The sequence below is a fragment of the Pempheris klunzingeri genome, chromosome 8, assembly GCF_042242105.1.
Source record: "Pempheris klunzingeri isolate RE-2024b chromosome 8, fPemKlu1.hap1, whole genome shotgun sequence".
Lineage (NCBI taxonomy): Eukaryota > Metazoa > Chordata > Actinopteri > Acropomatiformes > Pempheridae > Pempheris > Pempheris klunzingeri.
This window is the reverse complement of record NC_092019.1, coordinates 7,806,082-7,819,293: the sequence shown is the minus strand read 5'-3', so window position 1 is coordinate 7,819,293 and position 13,212 is coordinate 7,806,082. Positions and strand designations below refer to the sequence as shown.

At 40.9% G+C, this 13,212-nt stretch overlaps 1 protein-coding gene across 1 annotated transcript in view; it reads right to left on the bottom strand.

Annotated features, from left to right (window-relative positions):
• The window catches only part of mbpb (myelin basic protein b), a 38,552-nt gene that overhangs the window by 4,353 nt on the left and 20,987 nt on the right, over nt 1–13,212 (bottom strand). The window lies entirely within an intron of this gene.

The following is a 13,212-nucleotide window of genomic DNA, read 5'->3' as shown; positions in this document are numbered from 1 at the left end:
CTCCTGGCAACTCCAATTGTATCCAATGTGAATGTGAGATGAAGGGTAGATGCAAATGTGACTGGGTTTGTAGAGAATGAGACCCACAAGGGGAGCCCCGAGGAGCCACTACCTATCATTCACACACCACTGAGCCCAATATGAAGTTACTACGCCTTTATACTGTTTATGGAACAACATTAATTGTAGGTGTTTATCCAGAGGCAGGACTGAGGGATGATGATATGTACCTGACATCCACCAGAGGGGCACAAGCAGCATTTTTATATCAGTTATTAAGTTTTCAGAAGAGAAAATCAAACATTTCAAATACATATGCATTGTCAGCATTCAAAACTGAATCAACAGACATATCTGTTTACGTTTCCTGACATTCCTCACAATAACAATGTAATTCAATTGCTAGACTGACTTTTAACAACACCTGTAATAAGACATGGCTGTAAAAAGGTCTTAATAATCAAATAATGCCATTCTCCTGCTACTGGGGCTAATTTTTTTAGTATGTCCATAATCCCAACGCCGAGATGGCTGAAGCAGTCTGGCCACACACACACCACGCTGCAGTAAAAGCCTCTTAGTGAAAGTTATCTCACTCTGTGTGTCTCGTTTCTGCATAATGTCATTCTTGTCAACGTGAAAAAGTCATTTCAAAGCCACTCTGAGGCAGTTAAAGTCCACACTGTAAACTCATAAAATTCTCGCAGGACTGCTTAAGAGCTGCTTAAAGGCAGGTGACACCTCCCATTCAAAGGCTTCCTATAAATCTCATCTCTAAAAAGCAGCTCCACGCAATGAATTGAAAGATGAAAATGATCATAAATAAGAAGTTAAAGAGGAGGAAGTTGGGATTTCAGCCCATTTGTCTTGGTGAAAAAGAACCAGACAAAGTAGCTTCAAAAAACACTCTCAATACTGACTGAACACTATTTTGCTCATCCAACTAACTGATTTAAAGCCATTTAGCACAGCATTAAACATTTATGTAACCTAAGATGATCCACATATTCATCCCTCCAATTAAAAGGACTGCATGCTCTCCCCCATGTTTTGAAATCTCCTACAGCTGAGATGTAATAACAGTGAATGTCTCTATGCTATACTGCCGTGGTTTCTCTTATCCACAGTTTGTGCACACCGTCATTGGCCTCATTACTGTTTTACTGTGGTAAAAAAAAAAAATCCAAATACATGACTGACTGTTGTGTTTTCAAGTTTCTCCTGGGAGTTCGTTAGCAGACAGCATGACCTGCCAGTCATCAGAGGAAATGCTGGCTCGTGATCTCGGCAGTCGACAGCGAGGCTCGCTAGAGGGTCGCTCTGCATTTCTATGTATTTCATAACTCTGTGACATTTTTAGAGGGATTGCAGCAGAAATGCTAAACACCAATCCAGCTCATTTGTTTAAGTTGTGAATGTGCACGTGGTGTTGTGTCCTCACCCACAGTCTGTTAGAGTTGCGATAATGTCTTCTTTTAGAAAAAAACAATACAGTAAAGAACCCTTTAACCCTTCAACAGTACATTTGTGGCTGTTACTTTACTAAAAAATTGGAAAGAAGCTGCTGTTTTTCTGTCCTTCATTGGCCTGCCCAGTCCTCTTAAATCATTTCCATCATCCATCATCACCTGGTGATCCCTTTTCCAAGCCCAGCGGTGCCATTAGAATACCAATAAAATACAAATTACAGAGAAAAAAACAACCTGACATGGCTGAACTTTAATAGTCCTGCACAGACTATAATACTCACTGCATGTTGACCATGTTTGGCCATAAAAACGTAACTTAATAATCATCTGGCTCGCTGTGTGTTCTTAATAAAAGTGCATTAAGTCAGGCTTTAGCATCCCAGTGCACAAACTGACCATAATAAATGCAAATGGGGGAGGTTTGGGGGATTTTGGAACAGTGCCGATGACTCAGTGATTACTGAGTCAGGTGCTGACATTTCTGGCTAATCAGAACTCCCATACTCTTTTGTGGAAAAACAAAAACCCACCTCCACACATTTTAAACTTCCACACGACCGGGTGACAGTTTTTTAAGCCCAAACTCAAATGACACAAAAGTATTATTGATGTCCTGGGATTTATTGTTGGACTATTTACTTTTCAGGGATTTTATTGGATCTCTGCTTAGATTAGATAGCTTACTCATCTGCATAGTGCAGATAACATTATGTTATTTGTGTCTGTTATCACACCATGCACCATATCAGATAGTTATAGGTGTTGATATTCTCCGAGTGCCAATAGAAGTCCATTAAATAATAGACCATGAAATTATGCCTTAATTGCTGTGTGCAACTGTGATCTGCAAACAAAACCTCCATTATGAAAGTACATTATTACAGAGAATAAAACACTGCGGTGTCTCTAAGAAAAAGATATCAAGTCAGAGCCAAACGTGTCTTTGTGAAGGTTATTGAGTTGCTTTAGATACCTTTTCGCTACATGAGCAAAATATGATAGAAAGCAAGTGGACTATAGCTAATCTAGAAAGTAAGTTTCCAGTTCACAGTCCCTCAAATCTATATACATTTTTTATGTGTGAGGCAGAAAATTGGGATAGTAAGACAGAAACCCATGAAACTGCAATTAATATAATAGGGCAAGTCCAGCAAACTGGATAATGAAGCTGAGAGTTCTTTTTGGTTTGTTTGTTGGGGTTCTTTTTGCCTTATGGATATATCTAAGAACCTGACAAAACTAAGAATCAGGTGGATCCTGTGAGGTTTCAGTGTCTGGGTCACTGACAGCTGTGTGACATCCTGCCGTCCTCAGTGTGTGGACTTTTTAATTAGGCTGAGACTCAAAATCACACACTGATTTGTTTCCTTCATGACTCAATCTTGCCTTTAGTTTAATAACAACTGCCACAAATGAGGGAAGATCAGCACTGAGCAGAGCTTAATAAAACCCTCAGAACACCTGTAGCCAGCTCTTCATGAAGTGCAATTATCTGTGCTTTATTAATATTTTCAGTGTGATTTGAAGTCACTGGGCAGCTGTAAGCAGCTTATGATTGAGTGCCATTGCATTTCCAATGGAAACCTTTCAGAATATTCAAAAGAGGTAAGAACAAGCTTCTCATGTCAGACTTTTTGTTCGCTACGAAGCTACTAAATGGAAGTGAAGGAGAAAGGAGGGATAAAAGGCCAAATATGCTGCATGTTTCTTTTTCCTCTGTATGGTCCTTCAGTACATTAGGTTATGCATAAGAAGCGCAACTCATAAACAACACTAAGGGCCAATTATCCAGCGTTCTGACACATAGCACTGCAGAGAGAAGCAGGGGTCTGCTGAGAGTGTGTTGCCTTCACTCTCTTGGCCTCCTTCATAAATACCTGATTTATTCAAGCATTGAAATCCAAAGATAATGACAGTTTCTCAGGCCTGTCCATCACTGGTTTAGCAGAGGAATCCTTAAGCCAAAGAAAGACAGTTAGGTCAGAATATGCTGTCAAATACATTGTACTGTACTTTTATTTGCAACAACAGACGTCACTCAAAATGTTTTCAGCTTCTCAAGATATAGCCAAGACACAATTGCAGTCAGAGGGTGACCAGATAATGGCCTGTTACCTCATTTTAATGAATTCACCATGACAACTCCATAATGTCCCCATGAGAACTAAAGCGCCGAGACGGCCTGATAATTCTGGTGAAATTATAGGGGACAAATGATGTGATCTGCTGCCTTGAAGTCTCAGATTGTTGTACCCAGAACACTTACCATCACTACTTCTGTCTCCTGCATGATCTATGTGAGATCATTAGGTGAAGACACCGACAACTGATACGATCTGTTCTGTGGAGAAATTCAGCGCCCTGCGAGAGGGGAAAGATCAGCATCTAGAAGGGAAGAGCTATGCAGGGAGTGGGCCTCAATCTCCTCATTTTTCCTCCTCTTCCTCGGGTTAAAGAGGATGTGTAGCTTAGCTTCTAGGACAACAACAAGGACTGTGGTGGGACTGAGGCACGGGAAGCATTCCTCTGAAAAAACACCCATCGCTATGTGGCCCAGGACCAACATCCCACCCGAGGCCGAAAATCCCTCTGTCGCTGCATTCATGGTGGATCTGAAGCACCCACAAGCAATGAGAAAAAAGCCCCTCTGTGTCTTTGAAACCCTATCTGGCATTCAGGACGTTAGTCCTCCAGAGATTTTTCTAGATGCGATAAGAGCTGCAGCAGAACTCCCTTCTTACAACCCAACCCATGTCCATGACCTTTAAACCTCACTTCAAGCACTGACTTTACGTGGAGAAAGATGTGATTCAAAGGTAAAAATGCACACCACTGTACCACTGTTATGCCTTAGGCAACTGAAGCACAAGTCAAGACAAGATTTAGGTTAACACACATTTTTTCACGTCAGAATAAAAATAACAACAACAAAAAACTCTTTGATTTCTCCCAAATTGCAACTGAGAAATAAAGCATTAACCACACATGGCTCGGCTTGTTTGCTACGAGTGCTGCAAGCTCCATTATGTACACATCAGTGTTGGAGCATCTGTTCATCAGAGCAGCTGTAAGGCTAACCTTGCAGTGCCACCAAATATAAAGTCATCACCAACAGCTCCTCACAAAGTATAACTACTGACGAACATCAGCTTTTTTCTCTTTCTATATCTTTTACACCTCTTTCTAAGACGGCTTTCCCTTGCACCAATAGAGGTGTGTGTGCCATTTGATGTGTCATATTGGCTTCTGTAAATTCTTTATAATATTAGAAAAATATATCCTGTCAAGTTGTCTCTCTGATACCGGTTCTTTAAGGTGACATCTGTTAGTCCAACCAGTCGCTATGGTCACAACAAATGGCAACACTGCTTGATTGTGTTTTGGGGCTGCAACTAATGATTATTTTGTTATCTGGTAATCTGTCGATCATTTTTAATTCATCACATATACCACAAGTACGAATTGATATCTTCAGATTGCTTGCTATTCTGATAAAACCATCTTAAATCGAAAGATATTTAACATGCAAGTATATAAAACAGGGAAAAGCAGCCAAATCTCACATTTGAGACGTTGGACCCGTAAAATGGGGGATATTGTTGCGTAACTAATTGACTGCTTGACTGATTCATTATCAGATTTGTTGTTGATGCATTTTCTTTGTATGTCTAATCAATACAGCATATTGACATAATTTCAGCACTATGCCGTCTTCACCACATGCATATTCTTACAACTTGCTGGGACGTCACTGTCGATTAAACACAGTGATACATTATACTCTAACTTAAGGTTAATTATATTTTTCTACAAGCTCCCTCATGAATCTTAGTTTTGAATCCAGTCACTTCAGCCTGGTGTATTAATCCAGCACTATATCTCTGTCATGATAGACGTGCTTGAATGAGGTTTACGCTGGCAGACGGTATGAATGGTTGTCTCTAGTAGGACGGTGGGACAGCACAAAAGAAGAATAGAGCTCAATGGGTTGATGCCATCAGTGTAGTGCTCAGGGACCTTTCCTCATCCATGGAGACACGAGAGGCCAAACAAATGAATACATGCACACACAAATTCTGTATAGTGCAGGATGGTATTAAGCCCGCATAGCTGTGACCGGCGGTCTGACCAAGATGCAGCCACTAGTGAGTATTTTCACACACAAGGACACACGAAAAGCACGAGAGAGAGCACATGCCAATAAAACACTGATGTGGGACCGCTTCATTTGCTATTAGAGGGTGGACTGGAGGTGGTTTCATATTGCAGGCAGTTTGATCACCAGCAGACAGCACAGGGTGCACCCAAAATGCACTGAGGAAGCATCTCTGACTAAATACAATTCTCTGTGGTTCCAACTTCACACTCTCATTCAGTAGCTAGCAGTTGTAGTGTAAATGTGGTAATTGTCATCCGGTTGCTCAGGCAACACAGGTCAAGATTGCAGGTAACCACATACAAGTAATATAGTGAAGTATGAATGACGGCGCACAACAACTGCTTGGTCAGCTCTGCAAGTGATGTAAAAATCTTTCTCACAAAGAAAACTCCGGCAACTCAGATGAGACACAGTGGCCTTTGCCAGCTGTGTTAGGTGAGCGGTAATATGCACCTGTCTCTGTTTGATTTTATCTGTGGGACCACTCTGACAGATATTAAATGTGAGCAGTTAACAGACAGTCAATTAAGAAACAGTCTATTACCAGATGGGAGCTGTAATCCCAGTGGATCTAGACACAATCTGGATGTTTCCTGATAAAACATACGGTGTCTAAACATCTCAGATACTTGTCGCTCATCCACAGCCACACTTCCACTTAAATTTGAGTTTGTTGTTATCCTCTGAGAGGGAAAGGACTCCAGTTCATCTTGTCTGACATATGGGATGCAGTGGCTCGCGCAGTACTTTTGTACTCTCATGGTTGCCCATCATCCCCTTCCCTTGGTCTCTTGTAGCCAAAGACCCAGCTGGTAACACACATACACACTCAGTGATTGTCCTGCCAGATGGTCGAGGCCAGATGACGTGGTCTACTGAACTCATGGCAACACTGGGGCGCAAGCTCTTACAACATGACACACACACATACAGACACAGAATGCACAGCTAGAGGGTGTATGTCTCCATGGAATCAACTGGGAAAAGCTGCAGATACGAGGGAATGAACATGCATGTGTGAACAGGATCACATTTGGATGATCGCAGGCAACAATTTGCTGGCAGTACACGTTAAAGCGATTTTGAGTGATCTTGAAATGAATTCATCCATCTGTGAGGGAGAGAAAAAACCCTGACAGAACGAGAAAGAGATCAGAGGCGAGAAAGTGAGGTGAGAGGGGACAGAAAGGGAGAATCTGAACAATGGTGTCAAACCAAAGAACACTGGTCCAGTGATGGATGGTGCCCTTTCACAATCAGAGCTTTTCAGGGGAGAGGAGGTGCTTCATGTTGGCAGTGCCAGGGCCCGTACCAGCCAGTGTCAGCCTCCGCCACGGAGACAAATGACTAAGCCACTGCACTTTAATATGTGTACGGCTGACAAATTCACAGCAGAGGAACAAGCTCATGCATATTCTCAGTACAGTGCTGTATGCACAGTCAGCAGTGCTTACACAATCTCGGTGAGAATATTCAGTATGTACACACAGATGTGAATGATGACCATTGGATTTTGAGGGTATAATGGATGGCAGACAAAGGGTGACAGCAGGTAGAGAGGATATGTACAGTAAGTAATATTTTGATTTGCTCGTGCTAGCCTGAAAGCTTCAATATTTAAAATAAAATGAGATCTATTGAACATTAAAATCAACTGATGATCAAAAGCATAAATATGAACAGTACAATCCACCTTTAATATACTGTATCTTAACGCGGTCATATTTGAATCATTTGCACACATGTTGTTTAGACAAACAGCATCACAGACTCTGCAATTACCTTCATCACGTTTTAGCATCTTTCAGCTGATTGTTTTGGTCTTACTACTTTGGTGCAGTCTAATCGCTCTCGTCAGACTTATTTAAAGCAGCAGGTACCAGGTGACTAGCCGGTGAACACAATGCAACATCTAGCTTCTATAGTGGGGACTAAAAACAGGAGCTAAAAGAGAGAGTAAATATGTTCATTTTGTCTGCACAGCGTATTTCCGCTGCTCCCCAGTGAACAAAAATTATTAAATGCAGGTTTAATTATAGACAATAAGTTGGCTCTTAAAAGACATTTAACGCTTCTGTGATGTCAAGTTAAACTGTCTTTCTGTTGCAGTGTTTAGTATCTCTTGGAGGTTGAAGTGACACAATGTGCTTAATGTAAAAGACACAAGGAAAAAGCATTTGGAAAAACAAATGCTGCAGTCACTGCCTGCAGGGGGAGCACGTGTTAAAATTGCAGCCTTTTTTTTTTTTTTTTATAATAATATCTACATACAGGTCTAAACTGTGGTAGTGACTTTCCTTTCCTATGGGTGACGCAGACTGGTATGGCCTCACATCACAGACACAAACTTACAGATGATATAAAACTTGACCTGACTTTGACATCCTTTAAATCCAGGTTAAATGCTTTTATATTCTCCATTGACTGAACATTTTAATCTGGATTTTGTCATTTTATTTTTTATGCTTGTTTTATTTTTTATGTTTGACTTTAAACCATTACATAAAGCACTTTGAACTGTCCTCTAACCGTGAATTAGGGACTGTGTAAATTAACTAATGCCAGTTCCATAAGATTATTCCAAAACTGAAAGATATTTTGGTTTTATGAAGGCGTGACAGACCTGTTACAATGTTAGGTTGCATAATCTTAAACGACTTTTGGCTGGAACCATGGAATATTTGTGTCCAGAGCCAAAATCCATACAACACGAAAAAGTTTTCTCCTTCTACTTTTTCATCCACTGAAAAAATATTACACTCAGTGTTTACAGCAAACAGTAAAACCAGCAAAGTGAAGAAAATCATTACTGAAGAAAGCAGAGGGAGCTCCGCGGTTGTGGGAGAGCTGTGTGCTCTCACAATGTTGCATTACCTCCATCATCCGGCTCTTCATCCTTAAACCAGATATTAAATATTCACAGAGAGAAATCTGATTTCTAAAGGGCGTGTTGTGGTGTTCTTTCTTTCATTACAGGTTGATCTGTGTTTTCAGAAGCTTCTCTCCAGAGTTAGTAACGAGTGAACAGACAGGTGGGGAGTCTTAGAACCAAACACCCTCCACCCCCCACTCCTCTAGGCCAGCAGGAAAGAGGAGCACTCTGACTAACCCCGCCAGCCTCGGACCAAATCAATGCAATCAATGAAACAGCCTGTTCCACCCTTAAGACTTCACGAGAAGCCAGTAGGTCCCTAAAGCAATTAGAGGAGAAGCACATAGTGTATGAATTAAGTGATAACTGGCTCACACCAATATCGTTCAATTTCCTTGACAGTGGCTCAAGTGTGACCCCGAGAAGGAATCCATCTGAAACGAAAACTGTTCTTCAGCGGACACTCTCTCTTCATCATGTTTTATTTTAGTTTCAAATGCTATCAAAGATATATTGAGCCTCTATTGACTGAGGAAGAACATCCAATTATCTGTCACTTGCACTTTCAGGGGGTTGTGGAGTGCAACTATGTGTGGAAAATTTTCAGAATTCTGATAAAACACTAGCTATTAGCCATTTTTATTGGGTGTTGTAATTGTACATCAAAAGGCTCCCAAGCTATTCTTATAATGCAGATCCCCTGATGCTGTTTTGTTGTATCAGTCTAAGATATTATCCACCCATAAACTGTTAGAAGTCACAATCTGATTCGTATAGTTTGGGGTATTAAAGTCATAATCCTCATGATTTTCATTATATCACAGTCCAATTGTAATATTATCGATGAAATGACAATAAAGTTGAAAATTACTTTTGTCATTCTGTCAGTTTCTCTCTATGTGGTACTTTTCATCATTGCTGGCGCAGTCTGCTTTTCTCAGGAAGGAATCAAATCAGATTTCATAGGAAATGGATGAGATGTGGGGGAGACAAGCTGAAGCATGTGTGCATTTCCTGTCATGCAGAGAACAAACATTTTCAATTAAACTCCTCATTTTAAAAGTTTTATACAGAGGTTAACAAGCATGAACTCTTAATAGCTACTACCACACAGCACTTAACAGCACCTAAACCTAACCTTCACCTAACCTAACCTTAAAACCTTGAATGGCCCTTTGACGTTGTGAGGACAAAATGTTCTCAAAATGTTCTCTCAACACAGGAATATCTTTACAACGATGGTAAAAAAACAAAATGATCTCTCCTAACTATATAAGATATAAATATATATATAAGACATATACACACACACACACACACACACACACACACCCTCACAAAACCTTCTACAGCTTAGCATGTAATCAGTTGTTCTCTGGATCATGACCAATCTTTCCACAAAATATTGTGCAAGTCTGTGCATCCATTTGGAAGTTATGCACCATTTTTGCAATAGGCATCTCCCCTGCCTCGCCCTCTTTGTGCCAATCGGCATGAACACAGAACACACTGTCTCACAAACACACACATGCTTGACCTCCATGTCAAATTTCAGCCTCCAAGAGCAAAAACCAACCAACCGCCCATCCAAAAACAGAGCAAATTATTGAGCCGCTGGCCACAGCTAGTAACAACATATAGTATACATTTTAACTCAATATTGCTTGTTTTGCGTCTAGCTTTTATAACTAGGCTCTTAAATAAATGGATTTTTCAGTAGAGATTTGTGTAGAAAAGAAACTCAAAAGCAACTGAGACTTTAAAAGTGAGAAAAGCTTTTAGTATTGATGAGCTTCTGTGTGAAAATGTTTGAAGATGTTAAGTAACAGCTTTGTGCCTTTCATGTGGTTAATTATTGCCCTTCAGTCTAAATCTTAATAGAATATTTTAGCACAGCCTTAGTAAAGTAAGTAAATTGTACTCTTATATCATGAACCCAATTGATTACATGCATTTTTCCTACATTCATTAACTGCTGGGTGGAGGATTTCTACACTATGCTGCGGTTATTGCCAGAGAGTATTACTGCATCATCTTTGCCAGCAGCCTCATTACACAGTCCTTCCCAGACAAAGTCTCCAGCAGAAAGGAGAAGTTCTTCATAGACAGTTTCTTCGTGCAGATTATGTGATGTGAGGCTAAAGAAGATGCCCTCTGGGCTTGTTTCTCTCATCCTCATGATGAAGTAATACGTGATTTTGAGAGGATTTAAATGTACAATGGTAACAACAACAGGAAAAAGACAGCCTTTGAGTGCTGAGATTTATTCTAAAATATAGGAATATTAAGACATGCATTTCTACTTTGCATTGCTACCATGCTACTGCAGCTCATCTAGTATCCTGTTCTCTGACTTTGAAAACTTTTTGTTTTCTGTACAACCAACTCTTCAGCTTGAGAACAGATTGACCTGCAATGTAAGAGCTTAGATAACCCATGTTGATTGGTCTCATTAAAACCCTCTTCATGAGTGTGGGGGTAGGAAGAGACTGAAGCACAAAAACAAGCTTATTACAAGGAGGAACTTATCTTTTCAGGTCAATAGCTCCGGAGAAAGAGCCAAAACCCTTAAAATTGCATCCTTGTTTTCTCTTTGTATAAACTTGACAGCCTCAAGACAGTGAGTGAATGAACTCAGTTTAACAGGCCCATACCATTTCACAAAGGCTTTGCATTACTGCAAATCATTTTCTAAAGCGTCCCTTGACATCTGTAGCTTTATCAAGCAATAACTGAATCATTGCGGGGACAATTTTTCATGATCGAGTTTTTCAAAGGATTACTTCACTTTTAAGAAACCTTTACAGGACTTTCACACCAAATATGAAAGTTTGACATTGCACAGAAACAAAGCAACATGTCGCATCCAAGGGGGATCCTGGCGTTAACAGGAGGCAGAAGTTATGATGGCACAAATTTCACTTTAATGAGGAATGGAGAAAAAAGAACAAGCTTTTAAGGGTAGCAATTTCAGAGAAGATACCTGGTAAGGAAATGAATATTGAGCTTGTTTAGATTCCATTGTAGTCTATAGCACTCTAGGCAGCTGCTTCATGGGATTACGTGCAGCACTTCATCGTAAGTACTACCTCAAGTAATGCATGCACTCATGTAACATTTGTGTGAAATCAGCTTTAACAACTTTACTTCAAGAAAGTGTGCTTATCTGGAGCTGCTCTGAAACGCACTTGGTTTTGTCTTTCGTCCCTAAGTGGCAGAACTCCCTGATCTTTAAAGGGTCAAAACATATAATCATGTATGTTCTGCTCTTATAGTAATGGGCTCAAACATGCAAAACTACCTGCATGTCCCTTTAAACTCTCTTGCTATGAAAAGGCTGGCCAGGCCATGGTTAAGTCAAATCACACTTTTTTCTGGCTCTTCTGAGCCTTCTATCTGCCGCTAACTGTTCATTTCTCTTCAGATCACCCGGTGATGATGAAGAAACGGTGACCCAGACAGAGTCAGGACGGAACAGGCAGACAGACAGATAGAGGGGGTCTGTTTTGCTGAGCGAGGGCCTGCTGCAGCCTGGGCCAGGTAATGGAGCCGTAATGGGCTTTTAACAGCCACCCAGCTGATGGTGGTGTTTGCCCTTCATCGGAAAAGCAGTGCAAACAGGAAGTGCTGCATGGAGACATCCCCAGACGCTGGACAGGCCGGCATGAGTCATGACGCCTGCTGATGAGAACTACACCAAAACAGGCTCCAATAAAGCACAGCTAACCTGCCCGTCATAAACCACTCACACCGTGCCAATTTGGTGGAAATTCCTTTTATTTTCTTCTGCCCGCACCCTGAATCAACCTAATGGTGCTATATTAGTTCAGCCTTAGTGCACAGGGAAGAGGCAGGCTTTAAATGTATCCTAACGGCCATGTTCCCTCAGTAAGAGTTAGGAACTGATAAGAAAATGGGATTTTTACACACCATCAGAAAGCAGTGCTGACTGAGCAGAGAACCAGTTAAACATTAAGTATAATCTGTACTGAGGGGCTCTGAAGCAGCCTTTTGAACAGTATCACACAAAACACACACTATCATACAGCTTTGATTTCCACTTACCCATCCAATAAACCTTAAATAAGACAAAGTGTTCTTTAAATTCAGCCTCTAAGCTTTTATACATCTTCTCACACATGGTTTTCATTTACCCCATTAATCAATCTAATGTCAAGCTAATTATTTCTCTTGATGGTGCAGGAACAGCTCAATAATGTTCACTTTGAAGAATACTCCTGTGAATGAGCAAGGCAGAAACTGCAGTCAGACCATGTTTTAGCCTGCTGCTTACCTCCCATTTCAAAGAGGTCGCCACTTAAATCTGCATCCTGATTCATTCGCGGTCCCGTCATGAGCTTCCAGAAGCATCGGTGTGAGGAAGCTGAGGTCAACCAGGATACTAGTGTGAGGACATAATGTTATGATGCAAGCCTGGTTCCGAGTACAGCAACTTACTGTGTATGAGATACTGTGTCTAAGCGAACAGTGACGGAACTGTGTGTTGTGTGGGTGGCTTCTTTGAAGTATCACTTGTGTCAGTGGTGGATCCTCTCAGTCTGCTCCATGCTGATCAATGACAAGTGTTAAACACACGGGACATTAATTAGCTGTAGGACAAGGAGCATATCGAGTAGCTAACGGATCAATCTGACGAAACTTCTGCGAGGTATAACTTTCCAGCTGATAATAAAGCATCAGTGGTGGCTTTC